This window comes from Tachysurus fulvidraco, chromosome 3, assembly GCF_022655615.1.
Source record: "Tachysurus fulvidraco isolate hzauxx_2018 chromosome 3, HZAU_PFXX_2.0, whole genome shotgun sequence".
Classification (NCBI taxonomy): Eukaryota; Metazoa; Chordata; class Actinopteri; order Siluriformes; family Bagridae; genus Tachysurus; species Tachysurus fulvidraco.
The window spans coordinates 25,446,171-25,464,927 of NC_062520.1; the positions used below are offsets into that span (position 1 = coordinate 25,446,171).

The window sequence follows — 18,757 nt, forward strand, 5'->3', positions numbered from 1 at the left end:
AGGAAGACGATTCCCCGCCGCCAATCCGCAACGTAGCACAGTTAAATACACAAGACAGTTAAAAATAGGGAACATGTGTGCAGAAATGAGGAGGAGTAAACAAGGGCGGGGCAGACATGCGAACACAGAACATAAACAAAAGCATGTGGCCAACGTCCAGGCTGGATCCTGGATACTATAGTATAGTATAGTATGTTTATTTTGGGATTGATATTTATTAAGCAAAATATCTTTTAGTCAGATTTACATATATCCTTACTAATATATATCATGCTTACATACATATTTATCTATAATTTTGAAAATACTAGATTGAGAACATAAAGAATAGAGAACTTTATAATGACATTCTCAAAACTACTTCATAAATTTATGGCCTGGTATTATATAATTAAAATAGGTGCTTGATGATCCTTAATATAAACAAAAAAATACTAAAAAGAGCAATGTAAATAACTGTGAATTTAACTGTGTATTTTATTTATAGAAATTCAACCATTAATCATGATGTCACAAGGAAAAACAAGCCTCCGTTTTGTCACCTGGAACACTCATGGTATAAGACACCCACCCAAAAAGTTTTCAAATGTGTTGCAGTGTCTCAGTGATCTTCAGGCTGATATTGTCTTTATTCAAGAGACACATGTTGGGCCAAAAGATTACCAAATTTCGACAGGCATTAAAGATTGGAAAATCTACTTCACTGTACACAGCTCTTCCAGCAAAGGAGTCGCAATACTGATACAAAACAATGTACCTTTTACTGTAAGTACATATGCCATGATTAAGATTGTAGTGGAGGTTACATTGTACTGTTCTGTCATCTGTATGGTGAATTATACACACTGGTTAATGTGTACAATCATAAAGCAGACACAATTGTCGGGTAGACTGAAAGAGTATTTGATGGAAACAGCTGAGGGTGTGTGGTGGGAGGTGATTTCAACACAGTTTTACAGTCCTTCAGATTCAATGCATTCACCACGTAGGTCTATTTTGGAAAACTTTACTGTTTCTCTGCATCTCAGAGACACCTGGTCATACTCATACTTTGCAGATGAGGGATTTACATGCCACCAAAATGAAAGCCACTCAAGGATAGACATGTTTTTCATGCACACTGACACAATGAGAAAAGTGTCTGTGATATCAAAGTAGAGGAAAATTACATTTCTGATCATAATCAAAGGTATACAGAAAATCAAGTCATCTTTCCTTGATAAAAGCCTCAAACTAGAAAGTGAATGGAAAAAGAAACTGTGGCCCTTTGAACCCCCAGCAAAGTTCCGTATTCTGGAGCACCTCCTTCCAGAAGACCAAGGCTCTTCTGGGGCTTACCAACACTATCCTTAATTTGGCACTGAATAAACTAAATTAAATTCTCAATGCGTAGACGAATGCAGGAGCAGTGTTTGTTTTCAGAGACAGGTTCTGCTGATACACGCACACCAGAGCAAACAGGAGAAAGTTGTTATGCTAGCTTTTTGTTTTTAATAAAACTCATTATTTTCAGAGAAAGTAAAATACTGAATCCCAGAATAAGTACCTTATGCCATCTGTGAAACATGGAGGTGGAAATATCATGCTTTACGTACAGTTATTGTGCACAAGAGCTCACAACAGACACTCAATCAAAGTTAGAAGAATGTTTATATTAACATTTTACAATGGTGATGAAATACTGTATATTTCAATGTTTTCTAATTAATTTTAAAGTACATTTGAAAACATTCAATTAAAACTTTTACAGTCTGAGCTACAGAGAGCCTGCCTTCATAAACTGGTGTTAGATTCTTATCATCCTCATTTAATTTCCTGATTTCTTCAGATTTTGGTAAGTAAATCACTAACTTGTGAATATTTCTAACAATCTAATTTGCTCTCAAGTTGTTGCTGATATCAGTTACAAAATATTTCTGTTAAACTGATAAAATTACATCATGGTGCTTTTCCTTTTCCACTTCATCACCCAGCTTTCCACTTACTTGATTTGTTTCAGTTTTAGTATTTTTATTTTTTTAAAATAATGATTTAAAATAAACAAGTCAAAGTCCTGACATAAGAAAAACACAAAATAAAAAAGGGACCTGAAGCAAACAGAATGAGTAGCATTTATTCTACTTCCCATATTTAACATATTGAATCCTGCATGTTCTTGCTAGATTTACAAATCAGTTTTTTTTTTCTTTTTGTTTCAATATTGTATTTAGAAACACATATTTCCATGCAAGGTCATGCAGATATAGACAACCACTAAATTGCAGATATAGACAACCACTAATGAAAATATCTCACAAAGATGTGTGCGTCAAGCTACATTTTTGTTTCCTTCTGTCTTTTCCTTTGTGCTTTAAATGACGTTACATTGCACAATCACTTTTTGCTGTAAATCTTATGGACCAGTATTGTACCAAATGATTACAGCACTAACAGCTAAGCCAAACCATTTACTTACATGGATTTAACAGTAGCTATAAATGAATTAAGATCAACTGATCAACCAGCAACAGAAGGTTTCAAATTGTTATAATGTAAGGCTAATGAAGAGAGAGAACATACTGTACTGTAACTCTACACTAAGGGTGTGTTTCTCCCTTAAAAACACTTAACATTGAATGTGTGGAAAAAATTTCCTTGTGAAAATTCGTAGTAAATTTATCTAAGCATTATTTGAGTATGATTTGCACAGTATCGAGGATTATTCTTTTACAAATGTAAATAAATTTAACTAGCAACTGTCTTGTTTCATAAGATCCAAGAAAACTTTGCTGAAACACTTGATCTTTAATATTTAAAATTTGATCAGTTTAAAGGTCTGTGAACTCACATGTACTTCAACCTTAAAAGTCCTGACCCCACTTTACTATTGAACTGGTTCAGGTAAAAATTACTTAATTTTTTTGTAGTTTTGAGAACACTTCTCCAATAGGAGAATTTTAAACCAGTACAATAGATTAAACAATACACCTTGTGTATTGCTGCATATTTACACAAAGGTACAGAAGTTTTGTTATTTTTGTTATGTACACCATTCAAGTCATCCTGATGTTTTTTCTTTTTTCTTTTTTGTCAAATGCGTGCTCTTTTTTCTTGGTAGTGAAGGGTCAATTATGGCATCCATAATTAAAAATTCATAGATTCTGTGTTAGGAGAATATTTTCCTGATGAGTGATGGCTTATGAACTATGCAGCTAGTCAGGCTAGGTTAAGCACAACAAACTTATTATTAGCTGTTTTCATCAGTTAAAATCCTTACTTTTTACTCTTTAGGCACTTCTTGTATTTTCACTTTCTTAGATTTTTGACTCCTTATTACTATTTTTTTATTTTAGTACAATTCTAGGTACCATTGGCAATTAAGACTGGACTTAAGTTTACTGGGCTCAATATTGTATATTTTCAATTCTGTACAAGAAATACATTAACTCTTTTAGCTGCAAAGGAATCTGTACTGGTATTTCAGAATGTAGTGATTGATTGGAGAGCTTGGAAACTTTTTTCATAACTTTGCAGACAAATAATTTTTGTGGTATAGCACATACAGTAAATACAGAGGGTTAATACAGTCCAAAATATATTCATCCATTAAAAAGAAAACAGCTTTACATTGATGAGACAAAATGTATAGCTAGTCATAAAACTCTAGACTTTCACTAAATTTAATGTTATGTTATTATGCTATAACAATTTTCATATTTTTTATTGATCAAAAACATAACTTCCCAAGCAAGCTTGGGTTTCTTAAAAGGTTGAACAATACAGTGTGGAAACAGAGACATGCAAATGGTGTACAAATGTTCATGTATACATTAGGCTGCTTTCTTCTCTTGTTCACTTTCATTTCTCTTGCTTTGTATTTAGCAGCTTTTGAGTTGCGTCTTCTGGACCTGATATTTATCCAATAGTTACCACAGCTGTTGTGTTTTTCTTATGTAAAATATTTATGAACAGATGATTACCTTGTGCATATTCCCAATATGAATGATAAGTACTATCATCTTCTAGCCTAGATTAAGTTGACTAATAATACATGAAGTTCTTGAAGTTTGAAATATGTTTAAATATTTGTATATTTTGAGACAATATATTTAAATTCAAAACCTTAAATACTAGATCATTAGATAAGTAATATTTAGTTACATGCAGATTGTGTGCTGGTAAAAACTTGTTACAAATGTGTAAGACATTAATACAATAATTTTAGATTACTATAAGCAGCATTTATGCTTAAGATTAAGATTTCTAATCTATCAATAAATGTATCTCAATTTCCTGTGCATGTTAATACAATATTAAATAAATAAAATTGTGTACATTTATCTTTATATGAAAGATACATAGCTACATCTTTGCATGATGCATACTCCAAATCATGTTTATGAAATACTTTTTTTTTTGGCAGAACGAACAAATATATTTCATCATTTTCTCTGTCACTGGACTTTATGCCAACATTTAAGCAGTGGTGTAATAAACATGGAGATTCGGTGTGAGTGTGAGTGATTTATTAATAAGTGTGTACAGTTCACCATAATAAATAATGTTTTCTTCGTCAACAGTCCTAAATCTTAAATTATTAATAAGATTTAAATGAGTAAATTTTGGTTCATGACTCTAGTATTTAAGCAGATGAAATACAACAAAATTGGAACGATTTTTATTCCATGATCTGCTTTCCATTTACACCCATGGATGATTTTTAGATCAGATTTTAAAAGGGTGAAAACTTGATGGAATTTGATATCTATGTGTACAATAGAAGTGAGAGTGACCAAAAGACTGAACTGACTATATACAGTAGTAAGTGAATTAGTGCTAAACAACGTCCATATTATTTATACAGTATGTCTGCTATTCTAGCATATTAATGGCTGTAAAATCTTTATTGTCTCTTACAATATTACAATACAAGAAGTAGTCTACTTTTGTTTTATGCCTTATTTTACTATAAATGCAAAGTTTGTCTTTCATATAGGTCAGATTTGAGTATGCAAAATCCAGCTGGTGTCATTTCTTATCTTTGCATATGTATGTAGGCTTAGCTAAGGACCTTTGGCCACCTGGAGCCTGTTTCAGAAAGGAGGTTAAGTGAAAACTCTGAGTATGTTAACCCTGAAATTAGGGAAACTCTGGGTTTTCCGTTTCAGAAAGTGAGGTATGTTAAACCCGAGAAAGCAGATTAAGTCAATCCCATTTCTGAAAGAGAGGTAACTCATACTCAGAGTCAGTTACCATAGTAATTTACTTTATGAACCTAACCTGGTCGGGAGCAGGTTTTCTTCGGTAAACCCAGGAGTTTCTTTCGGTCTCCTCTCCTTTTTTAAAGTGGAAGCAATGTTTAAACACCTCATTCATTGCACACATTTCAGTTACGCGGGGAGCATCAAAGGGAATGAAATGTCCTTTTATGGATCCTGTTGATGAAGAGGCTGTATTAATTCGTAGGGAGTTACATTTACATCGGGAGAGGATTTTGAGGCCCAGAGTGGATTTTTGGTCAAATCCCTATGCATTTTTATTTGAGCGGTACTTACATCAGAAACATCAGCCATCGCGGCCGTGCTCTTACATCCGAGCAGATGCTTTGCTTTGCCTTGCGTTTCTTTGCAAATGGTATTTTTCTGTATAACATTGGGGATGCAGAAGATATTAGTAAGGCTAATTAATCATGATATCCACCACCACAAAACAAAAATAGAGAAAATGTTTAAGCACAAAATCGCAGAAAATTTATATGGTGTTCTTTATTTAAAAAAAAAATTATAAAATAAAATAAAATAAAATATTTTAATCTCAGTACTTCCTAGAATTCACCTGTGACCATACACTGCTTTTTTTTCAGAATCTTGATATCCAGATCTGCCTTTTGGATCTGGGGGTCCAAGTATACCAGTTCTTTGCTGTTTTTTACTATCTTTTTTAAGAAGAAGTCTATATAACTCTTTAACTGGCAACTGAAATTACAGTAGATTAGAGTTACATAATGTAGTTCTAAAATTCTACAGAATTAAACTGTGGCATTTACTGTAAATAACTGAACTGTGTTCATCTGTGCACCAGAAGTTGATGGACCTTCCTCCTGCTATTCCTCCACACTCTGGCAAGAAAGAATGACCATTTATAGATATAAACTTAGATTCTATAGGCTACTCCAGATAAAAATGTGAAGAAATGTGAATGTGTAGATTGTTTGATTTGTAGACACATAATATTAACATTACCTCTGTAGGCCTCTCCGTGGCAGAAGAAACGGTTTCTTCATCATCCCCATCATCCTGTAAAGATGAGCATTCCATAAAGTACACTTTATAATATCATTTGTCATAATTTATGGGGAAGTCGTTGCCTAATGGTTAGAGAGTTTCACTCCTAACACTAAGGTTGTGGGTTCGAGTCTCGGGCCGGCAATACCACGACTGAGGTGCCCTTGAACAAGGCACCGAAACAACCCCCCCCCCCCCCAACTGCTCCCTGGGTGCTGCAGCATAAATGGCTGCCCACTGCACCGGGTGTGTGTTCACGTTGTGTGTGTGTGTTCACTGCTGTGTGTGTGTGGACTTTGGATGGGTTAAATGCAGAGAATGAATTCTGAGCATGGGTCATGTCACGTCACATCACGTCACTTTAATTTATGGTGTATTGAGTAGGCTACTTACAACTGCCTGGGGTTCTGTTGGGACAGAAGGCTCCAAGAGACAGATATTACCATACGAATCTGTTGGGACCAATGAAAAACCCAACCCAAAGTAATAAAAATGAAAATATCACAAAAAGTCTATATAAAAATAACACCTCTTAGAGGCAGACCTCTTACATTTTATGAAGGCACTTAAATCTGGAGTGACTAGCTCTGATGAAGTCCCTCCAGGAATTCCCTCAGCCATCGGCCTTCCAGCATTCAGGCTCAGGCCCATCTCCTCTGCATTTGTCAGAGGTAGTGGTGCAGGAGAATGAACATTTAGGCCCATGATAAAAATGCTGCTGCACTGCTAGACACTGAATGCTATTTAGTTATTTAATATGTCAAATGTTTGTAAAGCCAGATACCCAACACCTATGATATGCTCAAGGCTTACCTGATTGAATTATGTTTATATATTTCATTTTAATCTGCTGCCACATTCTTTTAATGCCTGCAGGATTGCACCTATACATGAAAATTAAATTAATAGGTTTAATAAAATACTGTTCTTCCAGTTTCACCTCTGATATTATAACAGTTAGGAATTTACTCTAATACAGTTCTTAATTACTAACTACAAATTACATCTTCAACCAGTCTAATTGGATTAATGTAATAATTACTATCTATAGAAAGTATTGGTCTACTTATTAATTTGGTCTACTTACTTATTTATTACTTTCTAAATCCCAAATCAACCTCAACCACTTGAACAATAAGGAGAGACAAGAAACTGCACTTCTAATGCTTTCAAATAAACAATATACAATTGCATGAATTATCCTTGAATTGACCAAAGTGTGTAACTAGAGGGAGAAGTTTACATTAAAAATATACTTTTTAAAATTTGATGTTAAATCCACTATTTTTAATACAGATTTGTTTAATAGTCTTTAATTAAATTACAGTATTTAGATTACTTAGTAATTAATTACACCCAACACTGTATAAAAGTAATTAAAATGTAAACTTACACATTTCTGCATTTTCATAAACAGTTCTGCTGGTGAGAAATATGCAGACCTCTTTTTGTCTGGCGCTGTTGCCATGGTGACTCATGATATCTGCACTCCACTGATAATGGCTTTTTATAGTTGTGGTGCATGCGCTTAACTCAGAGTCAGTCAATTTAGAGTTGAAAAAACTAACTCATTTCAGCTGTTCTGTAACCGAAAACTCTTAGTTTCCCATCTCAGGGTAAATCAACTCAGAGTTCAAGTTTAAACTCAGATTTGGTTGAACCTCCTTTCTGAAACAGGCCCCTTCTCTGAGTCTCTGTATTGGAGTTTCAAGCAGAGACTAACAAGATAAGAAAAAACATAAGCTTAATTTCATGTGTACAAACGATTGTACCAAGAGGTAGCATACTGTATATAATGGAGTAAAGCAGTGGGCCTAAAACAGCACCTTGTAGTGCTGCTGTAGTGTTGTTAAGATATTTTTGACACTATAATATTAATGCAACTGTCAGTGAATTTCAGATGATGGTTGAGTGTTTACAGTATGTATTTATAATCATCAGGGGAATTGCGTAATATCTATAATGTTAACCAGAAGGATTGTAATATGCTTTATGTCTAATCTGCAACAAAATGTTTCCTGTTTTAAACCACACACAGTCGGATTAGCCTGCTTGCTACACATTACGCTGCTTTCTTCTAACTTGTGCATATTTCTAATATGAATGATAAGTACTATCATTTTATTGCCTATCAAAGAGAATCAGTGGTGTCAAAAGCTGCACTTAGATCAAGCAACTCCAGCAAGGAGACAAAACCCTGATAAGAGGCCAGCAGCAGGTCATTTATACCTTTAACCAGTACTGTCTGTACTAAAACCTGGACTAAAACCAGACTGATACATTTCATGAATGTTACTCATATGTAGGTATGATCCTTACTGTTTTACAACAATCTCCAAGTTCTTGGAGATAATGGTAATAATAAATTGATCTAGCAGCAGATTTTCTGTAGCTTAGAAGGCTTTCCTTCCATGCTACTTGAGAAATAGTTCCAATTTAGTTTGAAACATTTCAAATGTTTTTCTTCTTGGTCACATCATTTCCATAGTTTTTATTGATCAAAAACATAATTTCCCAAGCAAACTTGGCTTTCTTAAAAGGTTCAACAATACAGTGTGGAAACAGAGGTGTGCTCATGCAAATGGTGCACAAATGTTCGTGTATACATTAGGCTGCCTTCTTCTGTTGTTCACTTTCATTTCTCTTGCTTTGTATGTACAGTAGCAGCTTTTGATGTATGTCTTCTGGATCAGATATTTATCCGATAGTTACCACAGCTGTTGTGTTTTTCTTATGTAAAATATTGCAGATAAATCATCTTACTAACTGAATTCATCTGATTTATTTCTGCCACCAGTTGTGTGAGCAAGGTAAGTTCCCAGAAAGGGAATCTATTTAAAATATTATATTCATTTATTTTTAAAACAAATAAACACAGAAATAGGATAGAATTTAGAAACACTTCTTGATTTTCACTTTCTTATATTTTTGGCTCCATATTTTATTTTAGTACAATTCTGAAAAAACAATGGGCTATATATGGATTATACATTTGCTTAAATACAACCAATCTGCCATTTTTTTTTACCCATGACTTTAGGCACAAGTCAATTAATAAACAAGCCATAATGCTTATGCTTGTAGTTGTACACATATTTAGCCAGTTTTGAAATTACGTCAGAATAATACATAGATTAGACAAAACTGGACTCAATACTGTATATGTTCAATTCTGTACAAGAAATACATTAACTCCTTTATCTGCAAAGGAATCTGTACTGGTATTGCAGAATGTAGTGACTGATTGGAGAGCTAGGAAACTTTTTCCATATTTTGCAGACAAATATTTTTGTGGTATAGCACATAAATACAGAGGGTTAATTCAGTCCAAAATATATTCATCCATTAAAAAGAGAGGAAGAAACCAGTTTTGTAAATAAAGCTGGACAGTTTATTCAACGAATATGAATGTATTTCTGCTGCATGCAGTTTACATTGATGAGACAAAATTAAAGCTAGTCATAAAACTCTAGACTTTAACTAAACTTAATTTTATGCTACTGTTATTTCAGAACCCTGAATACTATAAATAAATACATAAATGTGATTATGTAAATTATCCCTAGAATTATACACAAAGAAACAAAATATACACATATATAAACACATTTATTATAATTTATTTATTATATATTACCTTTCATGATTACATCAATAATAGATTATATACATTAATATACATTAGTTATAATTTGACACTAATAATACATATCAGTTCATGAAGTTTGAAATATGATTACATATTTGTATATTTTGAGACAATATGTTTAAGTACAAGACATTAAATACTAGATCATTAGATACTTATCTTAAACTTTAGTTACATGCAGTATGTGTGCTTGTAAAAACTAAATAATTTTACAACTATAATATAAAATAAATGTGCCCTGCGATGGGTTGGCACTCCGTCCAGGGTGTATCCTGCCTTGGTGCCCAATGATGCCTGAGATAGGCACAGGCTCCCCGTGACCCGAGAAGTTCGGATAAGAGGTAGAAAATGAGTGAGTGAGTGAGAATATAAAATAAAAATGACTGAATTTACATTTAAGATTTGTAATCTATCATTGTCTCTTACAATATTAAAATCCAAGAAGTAGTCATTTTCATTTTTCATTGTGTGTCTTATTTTACCATAAATGCAGTGTTTGTCCTTCATATAGGTCAGATTTGAGTATGCAAAATCCAGCTGGTGTCATTTCTGATTCTTATCTTTGCAAATGTATGTAGGCTTAGCTATGGAACTTTGACCACCTGTACTGAGTCTCTGTATTGGAGATTCAAGCAGAGACTAACAAGATAAGAAAAAACAAGAACACCAACATAACCTAAGTAAGCATAATGTTGTCACTATTCATAACCCAAACCCAAACTAATAATGATCAGTCAAATAAAAAAGAGAAAGAAGAGGGCTGTTTCATTAATTCCAACGACATTACAACCTTTTCTAAGATCTTGAAGATAAAGAGGAGATACGCTGGTCTCACATCAGATTTTCTGTAGTTTAGGAGGCTTTTCTTCAATTCTACTTGAACTGGTACCAATTTAGTTTGATTCCATTTGTACTAATTTCCTAGCAGATTGTTTATAGTGTGTGTGTGTGTGTGTGTGTGTGTGTGTGTGTGTGTGTGTGTGTGTGTGTGTGAGATCATTGTACCAGGCTGTCCTTTTTTCTCTAATTATTTTTCTTCTAAATGGCACTACATTATGTAGGCTGTAGTGAAAATTGACTAAGTAATCAGTTGCCTGATCGAGTTCTGTGGGGTTGGACAGTGATCGGTTCATAGATGATAATTCTGGGTGACTATTTATGAATCTTTCTGTAGTTGCAGATATAAATGTATGTTTATCACGATACCATGGCAAAGCACATAGCACATGTATTTAAGACACAATTTAAATGAGAGAAGATAATGATCTGGAATAGCTTCAGACTGTGGAAATATGTATTATATTATATATTTCTATATTTTATTATTCAATCCGTATGTTAGAATGAGATCCACAGTGTAACCTCCATTATGAGTGAAAAATATTACATGCTAATTAACCCCTACTGAATCTAAGATTGACACAAAATATTTTCTCTGCTGATTTTTGTAATTGTCGCAATGCGTTGTTGTTATATTAATGTATAGATTTTAATCTTAGCCAGATACTATGCTTTATGTCTAATCTGCAACAAAATATCTCCAGTTGTAAACCACACACAATCAGATTAGCCTGCTTGTCTGCTCCCTGGCCCTGGCTCTGAATTTTCACAGATTAACTAGGCCTGTTCTTAGACTATGTGCTATGCTGCAAGAACTTCTCAAGCAAGCTTGGGTTTTTTAAAAGGTTCAACAATACAGTGTGGAAACAGACATGCAAATGTTCATGTATAAATTAGGCTGCTTTCTTTTATTGTTCAATTTAATTTCTCTTGCTTTGTATGTAGCTTTGTATTAAACCACAGCTGTTGTGTTTTTCTTATGTAAATTATTCCAGATAAATCATCTTACCAAGTGGATTCATCGGATTTATTTCTGCCACCTGTTGCAAGTGCGAGGTAACTTTCCAGTAAGGACTCTATGTAAAAAAATATAATATTTATTTATAGCACAGTATAGTATAGTACAGTATAGTACAGTATAGTATATTTATTTTGGGATTAATATTAAACAAAATATATTTTAGTCAGATTTACATACATCCTTACTAATATATATTATGCTTATATACATATTTATCTATGAAAATGTTTATTTAGTATATGTTAAACTTTATTGAGAACATAAAGAATAGAGAAATTCATAAAATGTCATTCTCAAAACTCCTTCATAAATTTATGACCTGGTATAAATCTAACAATTGTATTGTTCTGGAATAATTAAAATAGTTACTGTTTGATCCTTAATACAAACCAAAATATACTATAGAGAGAAATGTTACAAAATAAAATGTGAATTTATTTGTGTATTTTATAGTTCAACCATTAATCATGACATCAAAACGAAAAAAAAGCCTCCGTTTTGTCACCTGGAACACAAATGGTATAAAATACCCATCTGAAAAATTTCATGATATAATAAAAATTCTTACATGCCTTAATGCTGATGTTGCCTTTATACAAGAGACACATGTTGGGACACAATGTGTCAAAATCCTACAAAATGTTCCAGGCTGGAGATCCTACTTCACTGTGCACAGCTCCCGCAGCAAAGGAGTCGCTATACTGATCAAAGAAGGCATAACATTTAAGTATATATGTCATGATGAGGATTGTTGTGGAGGTTACATTGTGCTGTTCTGTCATCTGTATGGTGAACTGTACACTCTTGTCAATGTGTACAATCATAACGCAGACAGAATTGTCTTGGGTAGACTGAAAGAGTATTTGAGGGAAACAGCTGAGGGTTTGCTGGTGGTTGGAGGTGATTTCAACACAGTTTTAGATCCCAGCATAGATCGGAAACCTTCATCTACATGGCATTCACCGTTAAAACCTATTTTACAAGACTTTACGGAATCACTGAATATCATAGATACCTGGTCACAAAAACATAGTGATACTGAGACTGAGAACAGATTTACAAGGAAACAGGGTAAGAGTGCTTCCAGATTAGACATGTTTTTCCTGAAGAAGGACCAAATTCAAAGGATTACTAAAATCGAAGTGAAAGCATTTAAACAAAATGAAAGCATTTCTGATCATTATCCTCCTGTCCAAAAATGTCAGATGCAATCTGAGAACCGGTTAACAAGGAAACAGGGTGACAGTTCTTCCAACTTAGACATGTTTTTCCGGCATGAGGACCAAAAGCAAAGGTTGAAGGAAATTGAAGTGAAAATTGAAAGCATTTCTGATCATTATCCTCTTGTCCTAGAACTCCAATGTCAGATGCAAATCGAAAGGAAACTCCCAAAGATTGTAACAAGCTTAGAAAAATCTGAATACAATTCTGACAGGAGAGCAGGGAAGATTAGTGGAGCAGAAATACTGAGTGCTATAAAGTCCTTACCTGAGAAATACAGACAAGATCATTGGATTTTACTGACTGAGACCTTAAAGCCAGAATACAATGATATGTTAAAGAGTCACAAGGTACCTGAAAACTTTAAACATGAGCAAGGCAGCCATGAGTTCACAAAGAAATATCTGATATTTACAGAGGTTTTGGCTAAGCGTCTCAATGCATTCCTTTCAGTAGAGACAAAATGCAATATCTGCCTTATCATTGTGATCTTTAAGAGCAAAAAACAGAAAATCAGGTGGTCTTTCCTGAATTCAAGATTTGAGGAGCTAAAAAATGATAAACCAAAACAGGCCCCATTTGTCCCACCAGCAGATTTCAGCATTCTAGATTCCCTTCTTCCTAAAACCCAGAGCACTTCTGGAGATCTCAGAGATTTGCATCCTGGGTGTCCACTAACCAGTGCTGTCCTTTGTCTGGCTCTGGACCAGCTGAATCTGATGGTCAGTGATGAGGCTATGAAAACCGTAGTTTGTTATCAGAAACAGACTCTGATCATACATGCACAGCAGGACAAACAGAAGCAAATAGATAAGATAGTAGAAAAATTCCAGAAAGATTCAAATGTTAGACTGGATGTCCAATGCCATCAATACAAACTCTAGGTTAGAGTTACAATTAGTTACAATTAGTAGTAAACTAATTACATGACATTTAAATATAATGATCATTTTGAAATACTTTTAAATACAAACAAATAAACCTTCTTTGATACTAAATATTTAAGGAAATATTAAGGAGCTTTTTAACAGCAGTAGAATAAAATAACTGGGACAGTTTATGTAGTCTTTTTTCACAGAAGATGGCAAACCAATTTGACAGAGTTTAAAAAAAAAAAAAGATTGAATGCTGACAAAAAAATCTAAATTGCTTCAGTTTTAGAACTTCGGAAGACAAAACTGATCGCAACGGCCATTAATTGGCTGACTAAAAGACTACAGATATTACCCTAGGATTCCAGAAATCTTTTAGTCAAATAAGTCAAAGTTTGTCTCAGACAAACAAATCGTGGCCAAAATATAGTATATAAATACATTAGGTTTTAGTTTAGGGGTGTGAAAATGTATACAACCAGATTATTGTACATTTATTAATTTTTAGCTTTTTCCCCTAAAATTATTCTTATTGCTTTTCACTTTAATGTATAGCTTGTAATTTCACTATAACGTTATAAAAGGTTCTGTCTGGATTTATCTGGGTTTAATTATTTTTTTTTTACATCACAAAAACATGTTAACAGGGTTGTGTAGACATTTTATATCCATGTAACATTGTAAGTTATTCTTCAACCTATAAAAATCTGAGGGTTACATTTCTATGTTTAAACTAAAAAATAATACTTGCTGTGTTTATTTCTTATGTATTTCTTTACTATGATCAATCATAAATGCTATGATTTTATGGTCCTTCTTTGTTTGTATTTTATTTATTTGTTTTTGTTTTATTGAGTAAACATATTTACTGTATTTAACAGAACTGCACACTAAAAACAAACTAATTAAATCTCTAATTTAAAAGATATAGAAAATCTTTCAGTTTACATTTTGATGTAATTAAATTGAATGTTTTGAGGAATGTTTCTTCCACATGACTCCTGCTCTTGACTTTATTATAAATCTTAGAATAAAAGAGACAACCAGACAGAATAAAAATAAATTCAGAAAATTAAAAAGAGGTTGCAGACTTAAAATCGTGTTATTTGCTTAAATACATTTAGATTTGCTTCAAGAGTTGAAAATTGGATTAATTTAAAAAGGGGTATGGATATATTTCTATGCATAAAATATGTTTTAAAAAGAAAATTTAACAAGATATCTGTTCTATTTCACATTGTTGTACAGTTATGTTTTATATCAAGCTAAATTTTAACATCGGGTTTTAACTTTTGTGCTAAATTCAAATGCATTCATTAATAAATTATAAAATGTTTATTGTGTTTGAGAAATTTATATGAAAAACATCTCTTGTATGTCATTTCTTTCTTGAGTGTGTGTTGTTAAATTAAAAGTCATTATGAAATCTTGTCACATCTTGTCGTATATTAATGTGTTACTTCCATCCCAGCTTTAAACAGACTTTCAGCTGCAAGGTATTGACAACTCTGAATTCAATTCAGTTCAGTTAACTGTGGATATTGTCACAAAGTAGTTTTGCAGAAATAAGTGTATCCCTTTAGTTAAATAGGAATATGTACTGTAAATAGAACTAGAAGTTCAGAAAGTTTCTTACCTTCTCCTAGTTCTGAAGCAAATGAAAGGAAATCTTGTCTTTGACACACTAGAAACCAAAGAGCTCAAAGAAATCAAAGAGCAACATTTGCACCTTGGCATTTTACAAAAGACTAATACATTGTATGCCATTATTCTAGTAGTAACACAATCACTTAAGAACTGGATACACATATGCATTTTTCCCCATGAGACCATAATCAAAATATACAAGAAATATACCTCTATCTTTAGATAGCATTTTAATTAACAAAAAACAATGAACGATTGATTTTTCTATTTGGGAATGATTTTGTTCTATTTAGTAAGTTTAGTAGTGTCAAGAAAACATTGTGAAAAAATGTGATTATGTAAATTATCCCTAGAATTATACACAAAGAATAAACATATACACATACATCAATAATAGATCATATATATTAATATACATTAGTTATAATTTGACACTAATAATACATATCAGTTTATGAAGTTTGAAATACTATTAAATATTTGTATATTTTGAGACAATATGTTTAAATACAAGACATGAAATACTAGATCATTAGATAAGTAATCTTTGGTTACATGCAAATTGTGTGCTGGTAAATTTGTGTTACAAATGTGTAATTAAATAATTTTACAACTATAAGCAGCACTTAATGTAAATTAAAGATGCCTGAATTTACATTTAAGATTTGTAATCTATCAGTGTCTCTTACAATATTAAAATACAAGAAGTTTTATGCCTTTTATGCCTTATTTTACCGTAAATGCAGTGTTTGTCTTTCATATAGGTCAGATTTGAGTATGCAAAATCCAGTTGGTGCCATTTCTGATCCTTTTCTTTACAAATGTATGTTAGGCTTAGCTAAGGACCTTTGACCACCTTTACTGAGTCTCTGTATTGGAGATTGAAGCAGAGACTAACAATATAAGAAAAATACATAAGCTTAATTTCATGTTTACAAATAATTGTACCAAGAGGGAGCATATATAATGGAGTAAAGCGGTGGGCCTAAAATAGCACCTCGTAGTGTGTGTGTGTGTGTGTGTGTGTGTGTGTGTGTGTGTGTGTTGATCGAAAACAAAACTTCTCAAGCAAGTTTGGGTTTCTTAAAAGGATCAACAATACAGTGTGAACACAGAGACATGCAAATGCTGTACAAATGTTCATGTGTACATTAGGCTGCTTTCTTCTGTTGTTCACTTTCATTTCTCTGGCTTTGCCTTGCGTCTTCTGATATTTATACAATAGTTACCACAGCCGTTGTATTTTTCTTATGTAAAATATTCCAGATAAATCATCTTACCAGCTGGATTCATCAGATTTATTTCTGCCACCAGTTGCAAGTTCCCAGGAAGGGACTCTATATAAAAAATGGATTATATTTATTTATTTTAAAAACAAATAAACACAGAAATATAATAGAATATTTTTATACTCAAAATTTATAACATTCACTAAATAATATTGTATCATTCTATATACAATAATGTAATGGTCATAGTATGAAAACAGCAGAATAACACATCAATGTATAACCAAAATTTTTAAGCAAAGTCTAAAATGTTATTTTGATTCGTTTTTATCAAATATTGCTTTATTTTAGTGGAGTGATGGCCTATAAACTATACAGCTAATCTTAAGCACAATGTACTTATTATTAGCTCTTTTCGTCAGAAAGTGATAAAACTTTTTTCAAAATCTTTAGTTTTACATTTTAAACACTTCTTGATTTTCCCTTTCTTATATTTTTGGCTCCATATTTCTACTCTTATTTTAGTACAATTCTGACCAAACATTGTACTGTATATGGATTATACATTTGCTTAAATACAACCAATCTGTCATTTTTTTCACCCATGGACTTTAGGCACAAGTCAATTAATAAACAAGCCATAATGCTTATGCTTGTAGGTGTACCCATATTTAGCCACAGGGTTGGAATGACATCAAAACAATACATAGAATAGACAAAACTGGATTCAGTTTCGTATATGTTCTTTTCCATGCATGAAATAAATGAACAGTTAATTGGGATGATTTTTATTCCATGATCTGCTTTTCATTTACACCCATGAAATTAGATCAGATTTTAGAGAGGGTGAAAACTAGACTGAATTTTATATCTGTGTGTACAACAGAAGTGAGAATGACAAAAAGACTGAACTGACTATATAGTAAGTGAAATAATTAACAATGTGTAAATCCTTGAAAATCGATTCTCCCAAATACTTAAATATAAAATGCTAAACAACGTTAATATCATTTATTTAGTCTAGTATTCTAGCATATTAATGGCTGTAAAATCGTCATTGTCTCTTACAATATTATAATACAAGAAGTCGTCTACTTTCATTTGTGCCTTATTTTACCGTGTTTGTCTTTCATATAGGTCAGATTTGAGTATGCAAAATTCAGCTGGTGCCATCTGATTCTTATCTTTCTCATCTTTATGGACCTTTAACCACCTGTACTGAGTCTCTGTATTGGAGATTCAAGCAGAGACTAACAAGATAAGGAAAAATCTAAGCTTAATTTCATGTTTACAAATAATTGTACCAAGCGGTAGCATATATAATAGAGTAAAGCAGTGGGCCTAAAATAGCACCTTGTGGAGCACCAACATAACCTAATTAAGCATAAAGTTGTCACCATTCATAACCCAAACCCAAACTGATAATATTCAGTCAAATAATAACGAGAAAGAAGAGGGCTGTTCCATTAATTCCAACAACATTACAACCTTTTCTAAGATCTTGGAGATTAAGTGAAAGTGAAAGTGAGAGGAGATTAAGCAGGTCTCACAGCAGATTTTCTGTAGTTTAGGAGGCTTTTTTCCATGCTACTTGAACTAGTACCAATTTAGTTTGATTCCATTTGTTCTAATTTCCTAGCAGTTTGTTAATAGTGTGTGTGTGTGTGTGTGTGTGTGTGTGTGTGTGTGTGTGTGTGTGTGTGTGTGTGTGTGTGTGTGTGATCGTTGTACCAGGGTGCTACTTTTTTCTCTAATTATTTTTGTTCTAAATAGCACTACATTATTTAGGCTGTAGTGAAAATTGACTAAGTAACCAGTTTCCTGATCGAGTTCTGTGGGGTTTCGACAGTGATCGGATCATAGATGATAATTCTGGGTGACTATTTATGAATCTTTCTGCAGTTATAAATGTATGTTTATCACGATACCATGGTAAAGCACATAGCACATGTGTCTAAGACACAGTTTAAATGAGAGAAGATAATGATCTTTAATAGCTTCAGACTGTGGAAATA

General features: G+C 32.8%; 1 long non-coding RNA gene across 1 annotated transcript; it reads left to right on the top strand.

The window, feature by feature from the left end:
* The first annotated feature begins 8,927 nt into the window (after window positions 1-8,927).
* Window positions 8,928-12,700, top strand: LOC125140812. The gene is made up of 3 exons (XR_007140064.1): window positions 8,928-9,073; window positions 10,491-11,808; window positions 12,227-12,700. It is a non-coding gene; the product is annotated as an uncharacterized LOC125140812 (long non-coding RNA).
* Window positions 12,701-18,757: the final 6,057 nt, after the last annotated feature.